Here is a 13,087-nt window from a genome sequence, read left to right on the forward strand (position 1 = left end):
TATTGAAGAAGAAAACATTTGAAACATACTCATAAAGCAGAATTATTCTCTGAAGAGCACTATAACTTTATAAAAAATCAAATATGCAACCTGTTATATTTGTTATGCATACTTGGATGTATATTCATCCACAACATATATCTTTCCTTTCTAGGAACCTCTAATTATCTGCATGTAGGTAGAATGCTAATCTCGCTAACTGGAAAGATACACATGTTGAATGATCAATTTTCATCTATGAATGCTCATAAATATTGTTTCATAATTTTTTTTTTTGATTTGCACCGGGTGTCCGAGTCTCTTCGAGCCCCGACTATTCCCGGGGGTGCACAGGCCCTCGGCAAGGAGTTTCCCGCAAGTGCACCGCGGTTAATTCAGGTTTTACCCAGTCCGATGGCCCTCAGAAATTGTTTGCAATGAACCCAAATAATGACAAAGTCTATTAGAAACCACAAAAGCTTAACGTTTCAAAAACTAAAGGTATTTTGTGCATAGGAAAGATCAAATAACCAGAATAACAAATGAGTATAAACAAATAACAAGCACAATGATCATATAGTATTTTGATATTTCTCAAAAACTAAATCATTCGAAGTGCTTATTAGGGCTTCTAAGACGACAACTGAAGATTTTCGTGGCCTTTAAATTTTAAAAGAAATAGTCAAAAAGAAAGAGAAAACAATAGCTTTTGATTTGAAAAATATTCCAGTAACATGTACGTGGATGTAGTTTTGGAACTCAAAAATATTAATGAATTTTGTAAAAATGTGATTGAGTAAATGATGCTCGCTAGAAACCATGTTATAATGAACTATTTTACACTTTATTTAAAAGGTAAGTAGAATAGACTATCTTACACTTAAAGGTAACTTTGCTCAGCTTTGCTGTATTGTAATATTTCAATTAAGCAGATACTGTTTGTATTTGAAGTAAAACTTCTTGCATTTTGGAGAGGGCAAACTACTGGATATACTACTTCTATGTGTAACTTCTCAGCATGTAGGACAAAGTCAAATGTTCAAATCCGAAAATTTCAAGGCATTAAGACATTCATCAGCCAAACTAACATATTTCTTTCCCTTTTATTTGTTTTTTGTTTGGCTGCAAATTTCATAAATACAACTATGAAACTACTCATAAAATTTCAAGATCAAATAGATTTCTCGCTCCTCCAACCTTAAAGGTTTCAAGCGTTTAGCAACATTGACGAAAAAGGTGACTGACATATTCAAGTTGAATAAATAGCCACAACACATCAATTGTTTCATACTATGTACAATCATTGAGGAACAAAACCTTTACAACATATCGAAAAAGTTATTATGAGATATCTACATTATGAATTGTTTAAAAAGATGGGACATTATTATTTTCCCATGGAAGAAACATGTATTGTAGAAGACTCACACATCACTCTATCTACTAATGTTAATTGGAAATGCAGCGTCAACTCGAACACGATAAAAGCTGCACAGAGGACAAACCTAAGTGAATTCCTTTTGGCCTGTCAAAGAAAAGAGAAGTACTAAGAAACAATAAAGATCATATGTAAATATAAAGTAACTATGCAAATGCAATAAAGTAACTATTTTGCTATCTCAAACATCATATGTAAATACAAAAAATTCAAATCTGTTAATATTATACAACTCTGATTTTCTATACAAAATAAACAGGTAAATTTATCTTCAATTCAGCAGAACATGCCAGGAAAATGCATGTTCAAGCCTAAGCCAGTAAATTGCATTTTCCATGTCCACGGTGCAAGCTAGTTCATGATGGTTTGCAGTCTCAGTGTTTTATGCGGGTGACTTCAAGTTAAACCAAAAGGAAGGTTGAACTGAAAACCCCGCAAAATGATTTTCACATCACCATTTCTCCAGCAATGTAACATTAAAATGATAGTACTACTCAATTTCTTCACTCATAGCTTAAAACAATCTAAAAAGAAAACATCAATTTAAGCAGAAAACCAAACCAAAAACCTCAAAAGCTAAAATGATAGGAAACCAAGAAAGAAGAGCATAAGTACAAGAATCAAAAGGGATTTAGCTAGAAATCACTGAATAAGGTGTGCCAAAGAGATTATAATAATCATGTCAGTTATTCCTGGATAAGGCTCATGGTAAGCTTATTGCAGCAGAAAAATACTCGGCATCGTAATAGGTTAATTGGAATTATGTTTCTTTTATTTTTTGCTTTTAAGAAGCTAATAGGAATTATAGTTATTGTTTTAGCTTTAAAGATACTTGATCATGCTTCTTTTATGTTTAATAAGTAAAAATGCATTGGCATGCCTCTTTCATGTAGAAAGTATAGTCATTCCTTAAACTCAAGGTTTAATGAAGTTATTGTACAATAATATCACTGGCCAAAAGATCAATTTGAAACTCTTCCAGCTGCTCATTGATTATTGCATAGCAAATAAACAGCAAATTCATTCCTCAATCCAAAATCCTAGTGGAATAAGCAAGATTTCTTTCACAATTATCCCAAAACGAACCAGATGTCTCTTTATTTTTTTAGTACTATCATTCATAAGAAGATTCTCAAACGATTAGCATAATGCTTTATTTCTTCTACATGAAAAGTTAACCAAAAAGGTAAAAAGAAAAGCTTATAGGAAGCGTGGCCACTTTGTGACTGACAAATCTAGCAAATTTTGATAAACTTTAAAAAAAATTCAAACAGGATGCTTTCAGCGTTTTTTTTCTCCTCCAAATAATTGATTCTTTTACTCTTCCAATTTTCCCATAAAACAGCAGGGAATAAGAGGCCATTCCATTGTAAACTTTTCACTTTTTCTAAATGAAATTTTAACCACCATTACTTTATAGTTGACATGAGTTATGCATGTATAAAGAGGCATAAAGCTGTAGAAACAAACAAAAACATAAAAATTTAGTTAAAAGCAGAAAGTCAAAAGCAACTCTACCAGATAAATTTACTTCCAAACCAATTGATTTCTAACATCTAACCAATATTTTTTAGTAAACATCGATATAATAGAAACCAAAAGAATAGAACTTCAATAACACAGGTATGATGAACAAAGTAGTAACGAATATAGGTTATTGTATGATTTCTAAGTTCAATGCCACGAAAATTCATACAAAATTTGAAAACTTACTCATAGGAATGAAAATCCGATATGATCTTCGATAAATACCCAATAGGAGACTGAAAAAGGTAAATTGAGTGATCCATCATGACCAAACATCTTGCATGTAAATGTCAACTGCACCAACTTTATTATTAGTAGAACTCTTACTCACAGAAAAATAGTGAAGAAAAGCAATGAGAACTATTACTCTCAATTGTAATGCAGTGTGAAGAAAAACAAAATCAAGAATATATGCCAAATAGCGAAATGGTAGCTTGAAAGCAGGTTTATGTAGCTTAAAAGCTCATATTAGCTGAAATCTTTTAGTTTTGCAAATAATTATAAGAGTTGCTTGTACAAATTTTCTATTTAAAAAATCTAACAGTTTAATTCTTTTAATATATAAGCACTAAGCCAAATTCAGTTTTTTGTAAAGATGTGCCTATTTTGACGCATGGTAAATAACATACAACATTGTGATCTCAAGAGTAAATCAAAGGACCTTCGTTCTAGACGCCAGGAAAGACCAAGGACCTCATAGTTGTTCCATAATTTAGCAGAAGCAATGCTCTTGTCGAGTAATGCAAGTACAGATTAAATATCACAATATTCCTCCTATTGGTCTAATGAGAATGATTGACCTTCGAGCTTTAGAAGTTAACATTTGATACAATGTTGCAGGACAAAAACCTTCGGGCATACCAACTTATCCATATAAAAGAGGAGGCTTTCCAGGTCTTTTACTCTTTCATATCGACTTCTCAAGATTTCACTACTTGTGTCACTTAAAGATTAGAATTCTTAAATATCTCAGGGAATGATTATATTCTCTAGTTCTTACTCCCAATTTAGATAAAAGCTTGTCCCCAATAACTGGTTAATTTTTTTAATGTTTTCCTTCCAAGATTTAGTTAAACCTAAAGAAAGTAGATAGTCCGCAGTAAATGATACAAAAAAGTGTCTTTTATGGTACATTCTAATGGCCAGGATATGGGTAATGATCCCTGTGACCAGGAGGTTCGCCATAATTGATGATTTTTTTTTAAATCGAGGGTATAATTGAGGAAATTATTGTTTGCAAATGCAAAGCTATAACAATATTTTGAATAATAAGCATGGACCATGTTCGAATTTCATAAAGGCATACAAAGAAAATAGAAATACAAATAACCAAACTCAACGGAGTTGTTGCCACCCCGGCGAAGGAGCAATTTAAAGGTTATCTTCTCTGCTTCAGTAAATAAATTTCTATTATTTTTCTCTTATGCGATCCTCTTAATAATAGGATAACTAATATATACCCATTATATTTTCATCACCAAAAAATGAGTGCAAAAAATAAGAAAGAAGAAACAAAACTCACCTGAAGTGAATACTACAATTGAGGGTTACAGACAAACTGCACTAAAGAGGAGAAATTTGAAATTACACCTAAAACTATACCAAACAAATATTGAAATCCCTAAATTACCATACTCGTCTTTCTCCAAGTCCCATTTTTTCTCAAACAAATATCAAAGTTCGTAAACTACCAAAGAAGGGGAAAAAAACTCAAAATTGGAAGTAATTAGGATTTGCTAATAGAGAACTGAAGAATCCATATATATATGAAAAAGAAAGAAAATCGAAAGATATTATACCGACGATTATGTTGGAATCTGATCTCGCCAGAGAAGAGGTTTCGGACTCAATCGTCCATATTCATGTGTGAACTTCAACACTCTCAATTGTTTGGTACATCTATGAGATCAAAGTTCTTAAAATTCCAATTTCAAAAATTAGGTTAAAATTCCAAAAGTTTTAATATGCTCGGTGTTACAATATGGCAACCTTCGATTTAGCATACATCAGCCATTAAATTGCAAAATAAAAAAAGTACTGATAGAACATAGAAAACCACCGAAGTTCAATACTAAGCATGCTTAGAGTTTAGAAACACAGTTATACCACTGAATTTAACACATACTTGCCATAAGATTGAAAAGTTAAAAATCATGTAGAGAACCCAAAAGAAAATAGGGCAGAAATTAAAAGAATAAAAAAAGGATTTGAGGAAAATCAGAAAAGAACCCACAACAATCACTGAACTTCAGAATCAAAACTAACAATGATGAAGAAAACCTAGAAGAAACCCAAAATGGAAAAAGAACGAAGGAAATGCAAAATTGATTGAAAGCATACCTGCAGCTAGATTTGTGAGCGAAGAGAACCAGGAAGAAGATGTGAGAATCACTCTCAAAATTAAAGGATAACTTAATTATGTTGTCTGCTAAAAATACACGTGGAGCCATCTATAACTTACGCGTAGAGTTTGTATAGACAAACCTAGACACGTACTATATGCATATTGTAAGAATTGAGGCGAAATTACTAATATACCCTCGAGCTTTTTAAAAATGACATGAAACACACATGTCGAAACTCCTTCTATTCTAAAGAAGAGAAAAATAAAGGAAAGTGTTTTGGAATTCGTGAAGCAATTTCATTCTTATATATACATAGCTCCCTTTTTAACCACCATTAGATGGTGACTAAAAGATAGACAGCTATCAGCATCTAACATAATTGGAGAAGAAATAACAATTCATGGGCTAGTTATATTTGTGGGAACGTGTGGAATTAGTATCTAATAGATAGGATAAGAATGTGATTCTCACATAAATAAATTTCTTAAGCGATAGCTCAAATAATAAGTTCGATGGTCTATCAAAAATAACCTCTTTATCTCAAACAAGTTACAAGTAAAGTGTGCGTAGATCTCATCTTCCCCAGATCCATTTATAAGATTGCACTGGATATATTATTATTGTTATTATAGCTTAAATAATATAAGGTGAAGAACATGTATTAGAAATGTTGAAGCAACTTAGTTCTTATGCTAACCCTTTTTAACAACCATTGAAAGTGGAAGGGAGTGAATTCACGTGCACCCATACTTTACTTTCTAAATCATATATAGCAATATTATATATCTTCAAAATACTTAATATATGTGAATACACCCTAGCTCAAAGACTTCTATATTGCAGTTAGTGTTTACAGTAAAAAATGGTAATAGTTATTTTGATGAAGGCAAGTGAATCACGATCCATCCAAAAAAAGATTATTTTAGAATGGTCCATAGAACGCGTATGAAAGCTAAGATAGAAATTATGACAATGAATAATAATACAAGAATGTAAGATAATACAACAATTAGCTTTGTGTGTATCTGCTAGTGTTCTTTCTTCCACAGATGATACTGGCAATTAAGGACATATATGATGGGGCTAAGACTCGGGTTAGGACATTAGGAGGCGACTCTGAGCAGTTTCCAGTTGTTATGGGGTTACACCAAGGTTCTGCGCTCAGCCCGCTCTTATTTGCCCTGGTGATGGACGCGTTAACACACCATATTCAAGGGGAGGTGCTATGGTGTATATTATTCACCGATGACATAGTTCTGATTAATGAGTCGAGAAACAGTGTTAACGAGAGGCTGGAGGTCTGTAGACAGGCTCTTGAGTCTACGGGTTTCAAGTTGAGCAGGACGAAGACAGAATCCCTGGAGTGTAAGTTCAGTACTGAGCCGAGGGAAGTAGGCATGAAAGTAAGGCTCAAATCACTGGTCATCCCAAGTAGTGGCAATTTCAAGTACCTTGGGTCGGCTATCCAGAGGTGAAGGGAGATCGACGGGGATGTCACACACCGTAGTGGGGTGGGGTGGATGAAGTAGAGGTTGGCATTTGGAGTCACGTGTGACAAGATATTGCCACCGATACTCAAAGGTAAGTTTTACAAAGCGGTGGTTAGACCGGCCATGATGTATGGGGCTGAGTGTTGGCCTGTTAAAAACTCACATATCCAGAAGATAAAAGTAGCATAAATGAGGATGTTGAGGTAGATGTGCAGGCACACGAGGATGGATAAGATTAGGAATGCGGATATTCGGAAGAAGGTGGGTGTGGCTCCCATTGTTGATGAGATGCAGGAAGCGAGGATTAGATGGTCTGAACACGTACAAAAGAGAAGCCCAGATGCCCCGGTAAGGAGGTGTGAGTGGCTGGCTTTGGAGGGCACGAAAAGAGGTAGAGGATGACCTAAGAAGTATTGGGGAGAGTTGATCAGGCAGGACATGGCGAGACTTCAGGTTTCCGAGGACATGACACTTGATAGGAAGCGCTGGAGGTTGAGTATTAGGATTTTAGGTTAGGAGGTAGTTGAGTCTTTCCTTACTTCGTATCTTTGTGAGGCTAGTCTGGTAGGGTTTTGTCGAAGTCAGTTAGTGGCAAGGTGGCGTTTTACTACTCATTCGTTTTCCATAATGATGGTCAATGTACTTGTTTAACCAAAAAGTGAAATTTCAGTCAAAGCTTTAATTTAGAAGAACATGGGTTACTGATAATCAAAACTGAATAAAGGAAAGTGATTTTGCTAACAATAAGATAGACAGAAGAAAACAAAGTAAACCAGTATATTCAGATGATCTTTCGTGTCCTTACAAATGATCCATTCTCTCCTTTTTAAAGCTATCTTAAAGATATACGTTTTGCCTTTGTTATAATTAGGCCATTATAGACAATTAAAGGCATTAAATGCTACGTTACATAATAATTGTAATTTAATACAGATTCTATAACGTTTTTAGTATTTACTGCTTATTAAATATTGTATTTGTACTCTCTTATGCTGTCAGATTCATTCTCCTTGATTTTTGAGTATAAATAGGTATGAGCGTTGAGTCTTTTGAATAGATGCTCGTGCCTCTACTTGTACCTTTTGCTCGTATCTATTGCAACTCGTACCTCTTTGCCAATCATCACTCTTTGACCAGCCTTCATGTCATGACATGTCATCTTCCAATCACTTCAATATTTAAACTCGATTTTTCCAATACAGATAGTCCCCCCACTTACCATTTATTCATCAATTGAATATTTGGGAAGTGGATTTTATTAAAGCGGTAATGTTGCTGCTATTAATGCTACGGTAAAATCGATGCTTCATTTGTCACTTCCATTTAACGCTTATCACACGTGGCACACTTTTATTAGCTCTGCAACTTTGCAGCACTTTTTAAGGCTTTTTTACGGCTTCACTAATCACGAAGCGATAGTTCTCATTATGACCTTTCCATCATTGCACATTTTCCTTTGACGGTTGCTTCCAAGTATAAACATAGTTTTCGTCTTTATCCTTATCACGTAAAGTTTTTTGAATATTCAATTCTTGAATTTTTATTTGCTTCTTCCTCGTACTATCATGTCTTCACCAAACTCTAACCCTAGAAGAGTCCCCATAGTTGATAACTTCCCTCTTGCCCCTAGCAGGAGTAGAAGAGGAGGTAGACTTCGTAATTTAGGGTCTTCTTCTGTACGTGGTTCTTCTCTTCCTTCATCTAGTTCCAGTCCTTCCTTTAGAACCAGAGGTTCTTTCTCACAAAGATCTTCTTCCAGGGGTAAGGAATCCGCTGAACCTGTTCGTGAACCTACAGTAGAAGAAATAGTTCCTGCGGAACTATCTTTCTACAATGATAGGGAGTCCCTTAGGAATCAAGTATCCTCTTTAGATCGTGCTGATATCTATCCAACTCAGATTACAGAGGGTCTGATTTCTTTAGTTCGTAAAGACCGTCATTGGAGTCATGACTTCCCTATCATAATTCCAACGCGAATCAAAGAATCACCTCCTATTTAATTGGATTTTCCTTTGTTTATACATACCCTTTCACATTAGGATTCAAACCTGCTATTGATCCTGTTATTCTCGAATTCTGTCATTTTTTCGATGTTTGCTTAAGTCAAATTGGCCATATAGTGTGGAGGGTTGTTGCCTGTTTAAGGCATTTAACAAACATGGTCGGTGTGCCTTTCACTTTTGCTCATTTAATTCACCTTTACTCTCCCAGACTTTTCCGCCAAGGCATTTTTACATTAGTAGCTAGGAGCAAAAGGGTTCTGGTTAGTCCAGAGGATGACAGAGACTGTGGCTGGTATGCCAAGTTTGTTGCTGGCCCCACCGCTGGTTTAGTGGGTGATGAAAATGTCCCCTTCCCCGAGAAGTGGAATTTTGCACGTGAGTTTTCTTTTTTAATAACTTTCTCGTACCTTTTTCTTCAATTTTGATGATCTCTATTCTCATTTTCCTTTTTCTTTTTAGCAACCATGAGAATTGTTGAAGAAATTTCCAATTTCCATGGTTGGGTAGGAAGGTTACTGAATACAGCCCCAATGGAGGGTAGATCTTGGAAGCATCTTTCCCAACGATTTGGTTGGAAAGTGAAAACTCATGGTAAGAGTTTTTTTTTTATTTAACTCTTTATCGTTTTTCCCAGAACTTATTTTAATCCTTCTTTTTATCAGGATTTGTTGTTCGAGGGATTAGTGTCGAGGCGGTCGTGGCTTCTCGTATTTCTTTGGAAAGAGCCCAGGAGATAATCTTGGGTTCTTCATCGAAAAGGAAAGTTGCTAGTGACCAAGATTCTGAAGAAGAGGAAGATGGGGGTTCCTTGGTAAAAAGGCCACGAGCTCGTAGGTGAATCATTTCTGATGATGAAGCATCCCCCCTCGTTTTGTTCCTTTTATCGAGTTTATTGAAGTCCCGGTGATGATTCCTGATGATGAAGTCCGCGTTGCTGCTCATGATTCAGTTGAGCAACTTTTTAACCGCGGGTTTGATGGTGAAAATTTAGGTCCAATTTCTGATGAAGCACCTCTTGCTTCTTTTTCTACTCCCATTCCTGTGATTCCTCCTTTGCCGGTCGTGGCTATTATCGTTCCTCCCCAGGCTATTATGACTGCTTCCACAGTTCCTCCCTCGACTTCTCCTTCTTCAATTGCTCCTTACACAGAGGTTGGTTCTTCAAGTAGGAGTGATGTTATGAGGCGAGTTACCATTGAAGTCCCCGCTGAGGGTAACCTTTTAAGGAAATCAGGTCAAGCTGACGTGTGGCTAAAGCCTTTGATTGGTCCAATTGAGAGATCTAAGCTTGATAGCCATAGTTTTGTGACCTTGATGAATGATATAATGCATCCTTCTTTAAAGGTATTCCTTTTTCAAGCTTTACTTTGTCATTTTTCTATCTTCAGGATTCTCATTTTTTCCCCTCTCTTTTTTTTACGTCAATCTAATTGGCACGGAGATGATGAAAAGGGTTACCCTCTCAGAGCAATTAGTGTGTGACTACCAAGCGGAGGCGGATAATTGGAAGGAACAGTGTAAAAGTTTTCAAATCGACATGGAAACTTTAGAAGAAAGTAAAAGTACCTTAGAGCAGCAGGTACGGGTTTTGACTTCAAAGTTGGCAGTTGAAAAAGTTTCTTCAAATCAAGAAAGTAAGGAAAAGGCTCATCTGGAAACCTCTTTTTCCGAGCAATTGTCCAAGGCAAGTGAAGAAATTAGAGAGTTGAGAGCTCTCTTGAGTGAAAAAGAAGCATATGCTGGTGAATTCATCCAGAATTTGACTCAAACTCAAAAAGACCTTCGGGTATCTTCCGATAAGGTTTGCTCTTTAGAGAGTTTCCATGCTTCTCTTCAAAGTTCTTATGAATCTGCCTTAGCTGAAAATGAAAAGTTAAGAAATGAAATTGCTGACTGGGAAAGAGATTACGAGATCCTTGAAGATAAAACTGCCATTGAAGTGAGTTGGGCATTTTTAAATTCTCGTCATGATACCCTCGTTGAAGTTAGCCAGGAGAATTTTAACTTGGAATCTGAGTTAGCCAATATCAAAGAGACTATTGAGAAGACTCAGCAGAACTAAGATTTTTCTTCTCTCATGGCTGAAGTTTCTGAAAATGTTGAAGATAATACGGGTATCCTCACTCCTTCAAGTCAAGTTGAGCCCACTGTTGTTGATGACCCTGCTTCAGTCCCTTCATTTTCTCAGTGAAAAGTTTATGCTGTTTGAATTCTTTTGTTTTTTTTTTCTTTTTGGTGGTATGTGATTGTGACCCTTGATCTTTTTAAGGGTTTGTTGAAAACGTTAAGTCCCCAGTCCTTTTACGAGGCACTTTGTATAAATAACTTTTGGTTTATGACTAAGTTCATACTTAGTCTAAACCCTTTAATATTAAGAAGTTATCGCTGCTGTTTGAACTTCTATTTTGTTTATTCTTGCCTTTATTTTTAAGGACTTACTGAATAACTTGCATTTTTATTCTTCAAAAATGTTTCTGTTAACTTCATGAATATTTGAATTAATCATGATTTTATAAAAAGGGGCCCTTTTATATTCGACACTTAATGAAGAAGACGTCTCAACTTCATAATAGTGTTAATATACGATAAAAGAAATAGGAATACACATGTTTTTTGGAATAACTTCGACAAGTTTTTATTTGAACTTTGTCAAGTTTTAAATAACACTTTACATGTATTTGAATTACTTCTATAACTTTCTCGCAACTGTTTTCCTTATAACAGATTTTAAAAAAGAAAATGAATACAAGGTTTTTACTTATAACCCGTTTCAGTACATTGCCTTTACCCTAACTATGATAAGGTTCTTCTTTGGCTTTAGCTCGTGACTTTGCTCTCACTCAATGAGTAAACTTCTCTGGCTTGAACTTTGATTATTTCCCAATATTCTTTGCCTTCTTTACACACATATATTATATAGTCCCCCAAGTGTTTGAGCGTTGAAGTATGAAGTCTTGAGCACTTGATTGTTCCTCTTATTTGATCCTTTTTCTGAAAAGGAAAAACACACGAGACTCGGAGGTGCGATTATAGATGAAGACTGCTTACCCGTCTGAATTTCTATCAGAATAGTTGTAACCCTAGACCGAGAATTTTAATTTATTTCACGTGCCTTTCAGGTCGTGATTTATCATTTAGTACGGGCTAGCTTTTTTGCCTATCATCTAAAATCGTTAGTAAAATTTTAACAATTCAAAAATAAAATTTTAAAATATGGATACCTGATCGTGGGTATTCCTTAGAAATAGTATCTCTTCAGGTGAACGGCATTCCAATGCGAAGGTAGTATCTTGTCATCAATCGTTTCCAGCTCGTATGCTCCTTTTCTTGCGATACCATGAATCCTGTAGGGTCCTTCCCAGGTTGGACTTAATTTTCCCGCATTGGCTGCCTTCGTAGATTGAAAAACCTTTTTGAGCACGAAGTCCCCAATCTTGAAGAATCTTAGGCGTGCTTTTCGATTGTAGTAGTGTTCTATTACCTGCTTTTGTGCTGTCATTCTTATTAATGCAGCTTCTCTTTTTCTTTCAAGTAGATCAAGATTTATGCGTATTTCTTTGACATTAAACTCTTCTAACGCTTGTATAAATCTTGTGCTTGGCTCTCCTATCTCAACTAGAATTAAAGCTTCAGCTCCATAAACCAATGAAAATGGTGTTTCTCTCGTACTTATTTTTGTTGTTGTGCGGTATGCCCATAAAACACCATGTAACAATTCTGGCCAATTACCTTTGGATTCCTCCAAACGCTTCTTTAAATTGTTGATAATGACTTTGTTTGTTGACTCAGCTTGTCCATTACCCACCAAATGATAAGGGCCATTATCACACATGATTTCCTTTGCCACACTGAATCGACATATGATATTTCGCCAAATGAAATCTCTAACTTCTTTTTCTCGCATCTGTTTGAATGCTCCCGCTTCCACCCATTTAGTAAAATAGTCAGTAAGTACATGCAAGAATTTTACCTGTCCTTTTGCTTGTGGTAGTGGACCCATGATATCCATCCCCCATTTCATAAATAGCCACGGTGCAATGACCAGATGTAACAACTCTGCAGGTCTATGCATGTTATTACCGTATCTTTGGCACTTATCACATTTAGCCATAAAATTTTTCGCTTTTTCTTCCATTTTAGGCCAGTAGTAACCTGCCCTAATAATGGTTCTTACCAGTAATCTTTCTCCTACGTGATTTCCACAATGCCCCTCGTGTATTTCTCTCATTACATATTCCGTCTATGAAGACACCTTGCTAAGGGACCACCGAATATTTTTCGTTAAAGATTGCCTTGCTTTAAACA

At 35.5% G+C, this 13,087-nt stretch overlaps 1 long non-coding RNA gene across 3 annotated transcripts; it reads right to left on the bottom strand.

The window, feature by feature from the left end:
- Positions 1-1,131: 1,131 nt before the first annotated feature.
- LOC104232912 (uncharacterized) lies at positions 1,132-5,567 on the bottom strand. Of its 3 annotated transcripts, XR_011402293.1 has the most exons (4): positions 5,285-5,371; positions 4,744-4,859; positions 3,131-3,238; positions 1,132-1,504 (listed from the first exon to the last, which is right to left on the bottom strand). It is a non-coding gene; the product is annotated as an uncharacterized lncRNA (long non-coding RNA). The 3 variants fall into 3 exon arrangements; XR_712484.2 differs by lacking the exon at positions 4,744-4,859 and having other exon boundaries at positions 5,285-5,567; XR_712485.2 differs by lacking the exon at positions 5,285-5,371 and having other exon boundaries at positions 4,744-5,257.
- Positions 5,568-13,087: the final 7,520 nt, after the last annotated feature.

Source organism: Nicotiana sylvestris, chromosome 9 (assembly GCF_000393655.2).
Source record: "Nicotiana sylvestris chromosome 9, ASM39365v2, whole genome shotgun sequence".
Classification (NCBI taxonomy): domain Eukaryota; kingdom Viridiplantae; phylum Streptophyta; class Magnoliopsida; order Solanales; family Solanaceae; genus Nicotiana; species Nicotiana sylvestris.